Source organism: Ascaphus truei, chromosome 17 (assembly GCF_040206685.1).
Source record: "Ascaphus truei isolate aAscTru1 chromosome 17, aAscTru1.hap1, whole genome shotgun sequence".
NCBI classification, from domain to species: Eukaryota; Metazoa; Chordata; class Amphibia; order Anura; family Ascaphidae; genus Ascaphus; species Ascaphus truei.
Window position 1 is genome coordinate 3284501 of NC_134499.1, and position 13045 is coordinate 3297545.

Consider the following 13045-nt stretch of genomic DNA (forward strand, 5'->3'; position numbering starts at 1 on the left):
TGAAAGCTGGCACCTATGGCTTCAGAACAGTGAGAGAGCATGTGCACAAAACGCCATCTTCCCCACTCACTATTCAACCCCCCCCCCCCCCCACTGGCTCAATGCCACTATGTCTGGGCTAGGCCACATGGACCCTTTGAGCTGAGGATGTCTGTGCTCCATATAGCCCTCCTTGCTAGCAAATGGTTCACACCTCTAGCATCTCTGAGGCTTTCAAGTCCTGGCTTTCTCCCAGACGCATAGGCACCGAGCCTGGTATCCATGATTTCGAAATCTCACAGTTCATTTACAGGTTACCAATACATATACCTATTAAATATAATTCTTTAATAAAATATACTGTGTCCTGTCTTATGTGTGGTAAAATATATAAGTCTTTGTTCTGGTGTCAGGGATGGAGTGAGAGTATAATTCACCTACCCTCACTAGCCTCATTCTTGGCACACATTAGAAAAATTACTTTTAAAACTTTTACACACTGCAAACATGCTCAGCTTTATCACCTAGCTGGAGCACCCCCTGAACCCCTATACTTGGCTCAGGGTACCTGGGCATATATTTGGGTACCTCTGCTATACTAGGGAGCCCCTGCTATATTAAGGACTCCGTGTATACTTGCAGATATCTTTTAACCCCTTTATACCCATTTACCTTGTCTGGACGATGCTGCAGCAGGGATCTTGGCGGAGAGTTGCAAGAACGCTTTTCATGGTAGGGTTTTGACCGGAGCACTGCGCTTCTATGTAGCCGGGAATCTAACCTAAATCCGGGGTACATTTTAGGGGTCTCCAGTAACTTTGGAACCCCGCTAAATAGACGCAATCTGAAAGAAGTTTCTCTGTCAAACGTACCCTGAAACCCATAGCCTAGAAATCTCCTGGTTCCAGCATCCCCGGAAAGGCAAAACACACAGAAATCTTTAATGTTGCATAATTTGCACACAGTCACAATAATGCATTTAGAACATCTGGGTCCAAGAGCTGACACTCTAGGACCCCAAACAACGAATCAGGGGTAACCAAGTGGGCTTGACCTTTATGGATGAGCCTGGTTAACCCCTTCACCATCACAGTCTGTGTCTGTTGACCAGAATAAACATCCTTTATTTGACTTCTTTGTGCTGTCTGGTGCCTTGGTCTCTGTGACTTGTCCTCTGGTTTCCCGCGACACCTGGCTCTTGAGATATTAGTTATTTTTTGTGTTGAAAAAAACAACAAAATGACAAATATGGCCGCCTTCCTATTGGCTGTCCTGGATTGAGCGTGCGACAAAGAAGATATTTTATGTCTGGGAGGAAATATTCTCCCTCCGCCCAGACTAAACTAGTAATATCTCAAAAACTCTGGAATCCCTGGACCAGCTTCAGTGTTCTCCACTGGTCCAGGTAATGAAGCACGCTGTAAAAAATAAATGCCCAGTGTGCATTACTGCTTTAAGTGGCAATTGCATTCAAAATGCAACATGTACCCAGACATTTTCACGTGACTCATTGTTTTAGAAACATGCCACGTAGATACAAAAAATAGGGTTTCCGAGATTGAAAGCTGCTCCAACCCTCCCTCCTCCCCCAAAGAAAATCTGGTTGAGTAATGTGGGCTTCTGTTTTAATAGCACAAAAATTGGTAACGCTACAAAAGCAGACAGGGACAATCAATGGATTAACCAGCGCTTGAGCAGATATAGATAAAAGAGAAACATGGCATAGTTATCAGTCATCAGGCACCTTAGGGGGAAAGCAGTGAGTTTTGGCATAAACAGAGCAGGGTGGTTTACATTAAATGGTTTTCTGCAGTAAAGCCCTCTGGCCAACTGATTTATTCAGAGTCCCTTCTATGAATCTCAAACAGATATATGTTCTGAGACACTTGTGCATAGAACTGGTGCACTAATTCTTCAAGGCAAGACAGTTTAAAGACCACTCTAAGCTATTTTGTTAAATGTCTACGTTTGCTGATGTGTATCTGCAACTCTGGTTTCCTGCAGTCTGCCATCTTTGCATTAGTTCAAACTATGTTAACATCTCTGTTTAAGTTGCAAATAAAATTTAAAAAAAAACAAGCAAAAAAAACAGATAGGGCAGATCCACACCACAGCACCTCAACTTCTTTATGTTCAACAACCAATCTCTATTCTATCAATCTCTAAGAACTAGTTCCTGAGCACCCCATCAGCCTATTAATAGTTATTTTCATTAAAGCTTCTATAAAACTGGTTTGAAGTTGATCTCTAACTACAACTTAATTTATATATTTATGTTTCTATTATTTTGATATGATACTGACTCTAGCAATACAATCAAACAGCAATATACAGAACCTTTAACCGAGTGACGACATGTGATAGACAAAAAGTTGATGTTGTACATTTTCAATAAACTTTCTGTCTTTACAAAGGTACCTCTGCCTCAAACGCCAAATATATTCATCTTGGTGTTAAAACAATGCAGTCATTTTGATCAAGCAGCCGGTTAACTTCAATGTACGCCGCTTTATTTTAACCTCGCTGGTGTGAGGTTATGGGTAATGGTCGAACACCTATCATCTCGCACTGATTTTGGTCCTGCCCCGAAGTGGCAATCATAGGATTATTAATTTAGGGGTGCAAGCTGCTGTGTGTGGAAGGACCAATGTTTGGGGAGCAGACCCAAGAAAGTAGATCTATATACACACAAAACTATACACATATATATATATTGTGGTGCCGACACCATGTTGCAGTTTTTTTTGCCCCAATTTAAGGCCGGAAACACTGTATTTATCTATGCAGGGATTTATTTACAGGGATTAAATCATATACCAACAGGCCCACCGTCCCTTTAAGAAAAAACAAATAATAAAATAAACACCTATTCCCTTTAGGGAAAGCTAATTCACTGTATCTTTAGCCCTTGCTAACTGGTTCCCAAGCCAAAAACATGCCCTGGCATATACAACAAGGTAACACAGTCTCTGCATACAATAATAAGGGTTTTTACTTATCTTAGTCCATTTGGAGCAGACGTCCCTGCTTCGGGACGGTCTCTCCTCCTTTCTATATAGGGAAACTCAGCCCCACGTTGAGCCCAGAGAAACTCTTCTGTAGGTCCTCTGTACCAGCTTCGGAAGCTGGGGAGCACTACTATCTCCCCTCTCCCCCCTTCTCTGGGGAAAACAGTCTCTCAGCATAGCAGCATTCAGTCTGTCTTTTAAAGCACTTCCTCGTTCGCTCAGACCAGGCTGATTAACTCCAACAGTTAGCAGCTGCTGCTGGCTTCTCTTTGAGGAATTAACTCTCTGTGGACAGGAAAGCACACTTGCTGCACTGTTCCAGCCCCTAGAGGACAGTGATGGTATCACTATATATATATATACAGTGTTTGACAATCCTATACATTTACACGCCCGGGGCGAGAGGATTTAACCTCCGGGTGAGTAAATATTGGCCCAAGCAGCACACGTGTTTCTTTTTTTAAATTTTCCCTGCTCGCGCTGGCTGAAAAAACAAACAAAAAAACTCCCCCTACCTGACAGCTGATTGGCACGCGCTCCCAGGCTTTGTGGGTGCACGGTCAGGCTCTATATGAGCCCGCCCCCAACGAGCAGCCATTTTTTCTGGCAGGAGATATGTTGGAGAGTAAGTACTCTCCAATCCTCCATCCTGCGGCCCCTCTGCTCTATCCCTGCAAGCCAAGGTGTTTCCCTCCTTCTCCCTCCGGCTTCCCGCGCCACTTCCCCTGATACCCGCGGGGCGGGTGATGGTAGTGGGGGTGTTCCCCCCCTTCTGTCCCCGGCTTCCCGCGCTGCTTCCCCTGATCCCCGCGCAGGGCGTGTGATGGTAGTGGGGGTGTTCCCCCCACCCTCCTCTCCCCATTCCCCGCGCCGCTTCCCACGATACCTGCACCGGGCGGGTTATGGTAGTGGAGGTGTTCCCCGCTTACCCCGGCTTCTCGCGCACTTCCCGCGATACCCGATTCCCACGTGGGGCGGGTGATGGTAGTGGGGGTGTTCCCCGCTTATCCCGGCTTCCCGCGCCACTTCCCGCGATACCTGATCCCCGCGCGGGGTGGGAGATGGTAGCAGGGGTGTTCCCCCCTTACCTCCTTGGTCTCCGCTTCCCCACGGTCCCGTGGCTGTCCGCGCGGGAGATGGTCGCGGAGGGGTGAGCGGGGCAGTGGTGGTGGTGCTCGGTCGCGCGGCCTTTCCTCTTCTTCCCCCTGTCGTGTGTGTGTATGGGAGTGTGTGTTTGTGTATGGGAGTGTGTGTGTGTGTGTATGGGAGTGTGTGTGTGTGTGTGTGTGTGTGTGTGTGTGTGTGTGTGTGTGTGTGTGTGTGTGTGTGTGTGTGTGTGTGTGTGTGTGTGTGTGTGTGTGTGTGTGTGTGTGTGTGTGTGTGTGTGTGTGTGTGTGTGATATCATAGGCATTACTGAAACATGGTGGGATGAAACTCATGACTGGACAGTTAATTTAAAGGGGTATTCTCTTTTTCGGAAAGATCGAACAAATAGAAGGGGAGGTGGAGTATGTCTATATGTTAAACCAGATCTAAAACCTATTATAAGGGATGATGTCTATGAAGGGAATGATGAAAATGTAGAGACCTTGTGGATAGAAATTAGCAGTAGAGGTAAAAGTATAAAGAAAATGTTTGTGGGAATATGCTATAAACCACCAAATATCTGTGATAATAGGGAAAGGCAGGGTTGCAGACCTGCCTAAGACATGCAGATGAGCATACAGTTGTATTTGCATATTTGCTTTCCTGTGGAGGGGTTTTGTCACTTTTTTTACTCACCATAACTTAACTCAGTATTATTATATATATATATTGCATATATATATATATATATATATATATGAAAAAATGGATGTAAATGGATGTAAAGATCGCGCCTTGTTGTGCTGAGCAAAATCCATAAAACAAATATTGTATATAAAGTACAATTAATGTACTTAATAGAATATACTCTCAATAATAACTAATGTTATACATATACAAAATGACAAAGTGTGCAAATGATAACCTATAACATACAATGACAATATTACCTGCCCACGTTTCCAGTCTCTCCAAGTCCTTCTGAAGAGAAATTACATCCTGCTCTGATTCTATTACCTTACACAATTTAGTATCATCAGCAAAGATGGAGACTTTGCTCTCGATCCCAACCTCAAGGTCATTAATAAACAAGTTAAAAAGCAGGGGTCCCAGTATCGATCCTTGAGGTACTCCACTCACGACTTTAGCTCAACCTGAAAAAGTTCCATTTATGACAACCCTCTGTTGTCTGTCCTTTAACCAGTTTTCAATCCAGGTGCATATATTATTACTGAGTTCAATTTTCTCTATTTTGTACACCAACCTCTTGTGTGAAACCGTATCAAAAGCCTTTGCAAAATCTAAGTAGACCACATCAACTGCATTACCCTGGTCTAAATTCCTACTTACCTCCTCAAAGAAACAAATAAGGTTAGTTTGGCAAGATCTATCCTTCATAAATCCATGCTGACTATTCCTAATAATTTTGTTTTCCATTATAAATTCCTGAATATTATCCCGTATTAAACCTTCAAGTAGTTTCCCTACTATTGAAGTCAGGCTTATAGGTCTGTAATTCCCCGGGTGTGATCTAGCTCCCTTTTTAAATATAGGCACCACATCTGCTTTACGCCAATCTTGTGGTACTGTGCCTGTGGAAATGGAGTCCTTGAATATTAAATATAATGCTTTTGCTATTACTGAGCTTAACCCCTTGAGAACTCTTGGATGTATACCATTGGGGTCAGGTGCCTTATTTACTTTAATTTTTTCAAGTCGCTTATGAACTTCTTCCTCAGTTAACCAATTGATCATTAATATGGAGGTTGCGGCTTCCTCCTGTGGCGCTATTGAAATTGATTCTTCCCTGGTAAACACAGAGGCAAACAATTTGTTTAAAACCTCTGTTTTTTCCTTATCTCCAATAATATGCCATCTCACACTGAAAGGGTCTTATATTTTCTTTTCTAATTTTTTTGTTATTAAGGTACTTAAAGAACTTTTTAGGGTTGACCTTACTTTCTATTGCAATCCTTTTTTCATTATCCATTTTTGCTAATTTAATTGCCCTTTTGCAATTTTTGTTACATTCCTTATAATTCTGATACGATGTCTCTGTCCCTTCTGACTTAAAGAATCTAAACGCCTTCCTCTTCTTGTCCATTTCCTCCCCTACCTGTTTATTTAGCCACATTGGTTTTGACTTATTTCTTTTATACTTATTACCCAAGGGTATACACTGATAAGTGTGCTTTCCTAACAATGTTTTAAAGACTGCCCATTTATCTTCTACATTTTTCCCTGCAAAAACATCATCCCATTGCATTACTACTAGATTAGACCTCAGTTTATTAAAATCTGCCTTTCTAAAGTTTAAAGTCTTTGTTGAACCCAAGTAATCTGTTTTTTTGATAATTTATTTCAAATGAGACCATGTTATGATCACTGTTAACCAATTTGAATATTTGTGATTACTTCTACATTGTTTGATATGACCAAATCCAGAACTGCCCCTCTCCTGGTTGGTTCCTCAATAATTTAGGTCATATAATTATCTTTAAGCACCCCCAAAAATCTGTTTCCTTTTGTTGTAACGCTAATCTCATTGCCCCAGTCTATGTCTGGATAATTAAAATCCCCCATTATGCAAACATGACCCCGTTTTGATGCCTTCTCCATTTGCAAATGTATTTTAGCTTCCTCAATCTCACAGATATTTGGTGGTTTATAGCATATTCCCACAAACATTTTCTTTATACTTTTACCTCCACTGCTAATTTCTATCCACAAGGTCTCTACATTTTCATCATTCCCTTCATAGACATCATCCCTTATAATAGGTTTTAGATCTGGTTTAACATATAGACATACTCCACCTCCCCTTCTATTTGTTCGATCTTTCCGAAAAAGAGAATACCCCTTTAAATTAACTGTCCAGTCATGAGTTTCATCCCACCATGTTTCAGTAATGCCTATGATATCACACACAAACACACACACACACACACACACACACACACACACACACACACACACACACACACACACACACACACACACACACACACACACACACACACACACGTAACAAGGACTAATTGTAGTATAATGTAGTACAATAAATACATTTATGTCAAAAACGAATGTTGTTCTGACTAGGAATTTATTACATTTATTTTATTTATATATTTTATTTTAAAGCGGGGTTGGGGGCGGGACTAGGGTTGGGGGCGGGACTATGTGGTGAGTAGATTTTTTGGTTGGGCGAGTAGATTTTTGGGTGATTTGTCGAACACTGTATATATATATATATATATATATATATATATGCAAATACAACTGTATGCTCATCTGCATGTCTTAGGCAGGTCTGCAACCCCGCCTTTCCCCATTATCACCCAGCATACAGCACTTCCACTGCAGCAAGGGATTCTGGGAAATGACATGCAAATGAGCACACGGTGTCACTTTTTGCCTCAAAAACCATTTTGACATGGTTCCCTATAGGCTAAAGCTTGCTGCATGGTCACAGCTTTGAGCACAGCCAGGGTTAAGGTGCATACCCTGGCTGTGCTCAAAGCTGTGACCATGCAGCAAGCTTAAGCCTATAGGGAACCATGTCAAAATGGTTTTTGAGGCAAAAAGTGACACTGTGTGCTCATTTGCATGTAATTTCCCAGAATCCCTTGCTGCAGTGGAAGTGCTGTATGCTGGGTGATAATAGGGAAAGGCAGGGTTGCAGACCTGCCTAAGACATGCAGATGAGCATACAGTTGTATTTGCATATTTGCTTTCCTGTGGAGGGGTTTTGTCACTTTTTTTACTCACCATAACTTAACTCAGTATTATTATATATATATATTGCATATATATATATATATATATATATATATATGAAAAAATGGATGTAAATGGATGTAAAGATCGCGCCTTGTTGTGCTGAGCAAAATCCATAAAACAAATATTGTATATAAAGTACAATTAATGTACTTAATAGAATATACTCTCAATAATAACTAATGTTATACATATACAAAATGACAAAGTGTGCAAATGATAACCTATAACATACAATGACAATATTAAATGGTAGATTGCGAGTAAAAATGATATAAATGAAATAAATAATAAAAATGGTAATAATAAAAATAAAAGAAAATGTCCATATAAAACAAAATTAATTCAAAAATCAATACTATGACCTGTAATAGGTCACAAATCTGTTAAAACGGATCCTGGCAGCCTTCTTCTTGATTGAGCAGCAATTTTTTACCTATTTATATTTTCTCCCTGCTCTCATATCAGGCTTTGGCATTCTGACATGTATATATATTATTGTCAGTCTGTCCAGATGGAGACCTTGTGTGCAATTAGCCATATAATTAGTCCAAGGTTCCCATTTTAAAGTCTCACTACCCCAGCTACATAGTAGCTCACTTTTTGGTAATTTTTAATTTAACCAGTGTTGCCTGGAAGGACTATTTTCTTCTCAGTTGTGTCACTTCTAGACTACTAATATTTTGAGTACCAGTTTCATTTAGTACCTACCAAACTAGGCTGTACATAGTACATCAGTTCGGTGCACAATTTATTTATTGGTAATAAGATGCACTCTATCTACAGCATTTTGTTGTACTCTCCATAAGTGACAATCCTATCAGGAGTGGTCTGAAAGGTGTGTTATTGTCTCATATATCACAGACAGACACCACACCTTTTCATGTACACTTACCCCACTGAGGCACCGTTTATTTTTGATCTGAATATATTTTTTCTAGGTGCCAGTTACCTTTAGTTCCTTCGTTCACTACCTCTACCAGTATATTTCTATGACTGGGAGGTAATTTAATACTTTTTTATTATATGTGTTGTGTGTTAACCTATTACTCGTTATACCCATATATATACTGTGACAGGGTGAAGTCAACCCCTATCAGTTATGCCTGGGAAACATATGTCTGAGTGCTTCATCCACTACTCATAAGGGTTAACTCAGGTGGAAGCTAGCTAATCATGATGTAAGCTGACACCTGAGAGCCAGCAAGGTAGATAAGGATCTTGTTACCAGCAGTAGCGGCCTGTCTCAGATGAGAGCACATGGATAGATGTGCTGCTAGCCAGAAGGATACAGCACACTACTTACTGCAGCCAAAGTAAGATTTCTTTCATTTGTTTGCATGACTGCTTAAAAAGACTCTTACGGTTTGGGTATGGTTTAGCCAGCCAGCCTGCTAGCTAGGACTGCTGTGTTAGTCAGTTTTCTCCCAGGATTTATTTGCTTAAAGGGACAGTGTACCCGCATGTTATGTTGCGGTGGAGAAATAAAGCCACTGAACGTTTTCATTTATCCTGAAACTACACGTGTGGACTATTCCCCGACCTCGGCTACAGGCCATCCTGCCACATATACCAATAAAGGTTATTTTATCTTAGTACATTGTATACATCACTTTATGAGCGCTTGTTTATAGGGGTTCTTTTACTTGTCTAGGCAAGTGTAGTTGTTCGCTTCATGTTCCCCCCACCCCTGGCACCATTCTACAGACTGTAGCTAGAGCTCACCTCCTCCCTTTCCCCCATTCCCCATTATTTAGCCTTCTTCTTGGGCACAACAACCTCCCTTGACACAACCTAACAAAAAAAGAGAAGAAAAAGCGCCCGATCTTCGTGTGATAACTGTTAGGAATGTGAGCACACAGTGTCTAAGGCGGAGCTCACGGCTCTCTCCTTACACTGCTCAGACCCTTCCACTACAACCACGCAAGCCCCCTTTAGCTTCATCACTTACCCCTCGGCATGGTGGGACGCTCCACGAGGTTCTTCCTCCTCGCTCTGCGCCGCAGCCGTCGGCTCGGAATCGCCGCCCCGCACGCACGTGTGCACCCCACGTTGCTTCCTCTCATGCACACGTTGGACTTACAGTGCACACACAAAAGCCCTTGAACTTATCCCCACTCAGGCTCCGCCCCCAAACACCGCATGGTTACAATCTGGCTCTTGCTGAGTGTCACCTGAGCTCTAAGAACAGCAGCCAATGCACTGAAGCTCCCTGGGCTCCTCCAGGCACGCCCCCTCTCCTGGTTGGCTGTTCCAGCTTTATATACCCTCTCTGTTCTGTGCTTCCTCGCTCGTCATAGTTTTTGTATGGGTGTTTCACAGTGCTTGTTCTTTGATTCTCTCGGTTTAGACGCGGCTTGGCAGACTACCCCCTTTGGCTCTCGACTTCGGATTGTTCCTGTTTAAGTACCTTCTGGCTCCCTTCGACCTCGGCACTCATCTCGATTCCTCCATACATCTCCTACCCCTGATCTCGGCAACGGCAACGACCATTCTTCTGGGAAAACGATATCGGCAAGTATTCTCGCAATACACCCTATCTGGCCTGGCACCATCTAATACCACAACCCGGACACGTCCCTCGCTCTGTCGGTGTGTGTATTCATACCTGCCACCTCAGTTCTAGGGACAGGTCTGGTCTGCGGGCTACTCCGGCGTAACAATAACGTATATAAAATTTAATAAAACATGGACAAGACGATTCAAAACTCACAAAAATCCAAAGGTAACAGGCATTCTATGAGTACAACTCGTGCTCCAAGGCTGCTATGAACCGCCGCTGCTCCGCTGGTAATGCTATATATAATGTATGCTATATATACAAACACACACGTAAAAGAAAAAGAAGTAGGACCAATATAAAGGTGTGTGTGAGTGTATATAAATAGACTGAAAAAATATCTATAATATGTAACTGTGTCATCTTAAAAGAATAATATGATCTCTAAAGTGAGCAAGTGTAAAGTGCACAATTACATACAGAACATAATATACAGTATGCAACTAAAACAGTAAATCCCAGAACATATGTATGCAAAAAGGAGAAGTCCCAATATCTCAATATCTCTCAGACTGTGACGGTGCTCATCTCAGATCACGAAGCGGATCCACAGGGCTGAGGTAGGGATGCAAATTAACCGACCAGAGCCCAGGGACAGAGTACTGTTAGAGTTTCCGTAGTCGGTAAGCAGGCAGGAGGTCAGGGCTGGCGGCAGTGGTGCAAAGTCCAGGCAACAGGCAAAGGGTCAGGGCAGATAGCAGGCAGCGAGGTCGGGGTCACGGTCCGGGGTCAGCAACAGGGATTCCAATGGAACAGGCTAGGCAACAGGGGAGGCTCACGAACAAGGAAGGCTCAGCTACTAGAACCCAAGAGGGCCGGAACACAGGGAAGGCTCACGAACAAGGAAAGCTCAGTAACTATAACCAGTGTTCGACAAACCTAGTCGCCCACAGGCCCGGGGCAACTGGATTTGGCTCCGGGCGACTGGATTTGGCCGCCCCAAGCAGCGCACGCTGTTCTTTGTTTTTTTCCTGCTTGCGCGCTGAAAAAAACAAACAAAAAAGTCCCCTTACCTGCTTTGTGATTGGCGCGCGCTCACAGGAATTTTGTGTGCGTGCAGCCAGGCTCCATATGAGCACCAGACGCATCACGATGAGCCATTTTCCCTGGTGATCTTCCGTGAAGAAGTTCTCCCTCTGTCTCCTGCACTCCCCATGGCTCCAGCGCCCCCCCCCACACCTCATCTGCCTCACCATGCCGCCCCCTGCACTCCCCATGGCTCCAGCAGCCCCCCCGGCAGCCTCCCCCCTGCGCCCCATCTGCCTCACCATGCCGCCACTACTGCCTCACTATGCCGCCTCCTGCACTCCCCATGGCTCCAGTGGCCCCTCCCCCGCACCTCATCTGCCTCACCATGCCGCCCCCTGCACTCCCCATGGTTCCAGCCGCCCCCCCGCACCCCATCTGCCTCACCATGCCGCCTCCTGCACTCTCCATGGCTCCACCGGCCCTCCCCCCCGCACCCCATCTGCCTCACCATGCCGTCACTACTGCCTCACCATGCTGCCTCCTGCACTCCCCTTGGCTCCAGCGGCCACCCTCCCCAGCACCCCATCTGCCTCACCCTCCCCCCGCACCCCATCTGCCTCACCATGCCGCCACTACTGCCTCACCATGCCGCCTCCTGCACTCCCCATGGCTCCAGCGACCCCCGTCCCGCACCCCATTTGCCTCACCATGCTGCCACTACTGCCTCACCATGCTGTCTTCTGCACTCCCCTTGGCTCCAGCGGCCACCCCTGTCACCCACCTTGCCTCACCCTGCCTCACCCCCTCTCTGTCACTCCGTCTCTCACCCTCTCTCTTTCACCCCCTCACCCCGTCTCTCACCCTCACTCTGTCACCCCGTCGCTCACCCTCACTCTCTGTCACCCCGTCTCTCACCCTCTGTTACCCCATCTCTCACCCTCTGTCACCCCCTGTCTCTCACCCTCACTCTCTCACCCTGTCTCTCACTCTCTGTCACCCCCTGTCTCACCGTCTGTCTCTCACCCACACTCTGTCTCACACTCTGGATATTTTATTTACCCTGTATATATTTCTTCTAGGTCTGACTCAAGCTTCACACGGAAGACATCGGATTCCCCCTAACCCAGAAGACAGGTAGGGAACACCTCCCCTCCAATGTATAACATTGCAGGAATAAGGGTACCTGGACATTGAGGGACTGCGGATCAGGTAAGATCCCAGGCGGGATTGCTGCTTTAAATATTGTGATGCGGGGGCATCCAGGCACTAGTTATGGGGTTCAGGAAACTAGTCATTCACATCTGACTTTTATTTCCAGATCCGACACATACAAACACACACACACAACACCAAGGACCAATTGTAGTAAAATGTAATACAATAAATAAACTTATGTCAAAAATGAATGTTGTTCTTACTAGGAATTTATTCAATTTATGAAGTTTTTTTTAAAGCAGGACTAGGGGCGGGACCAGGTGGTGAGTAGATTTTTTGGTTCGGCGACTAGATTTTTGGGTGATTTGTCGACCACTGACTATAACCAAAAGTGGCCAGGAACACAAGGAAACATATACAATGCTCAGGCAAGGGCTGGAAGTCACTGGCTGCTGTTTAAGCCCTTGAACAGGTGCAGCCAATATAACAGACTGCCAGTAATCAAAATGT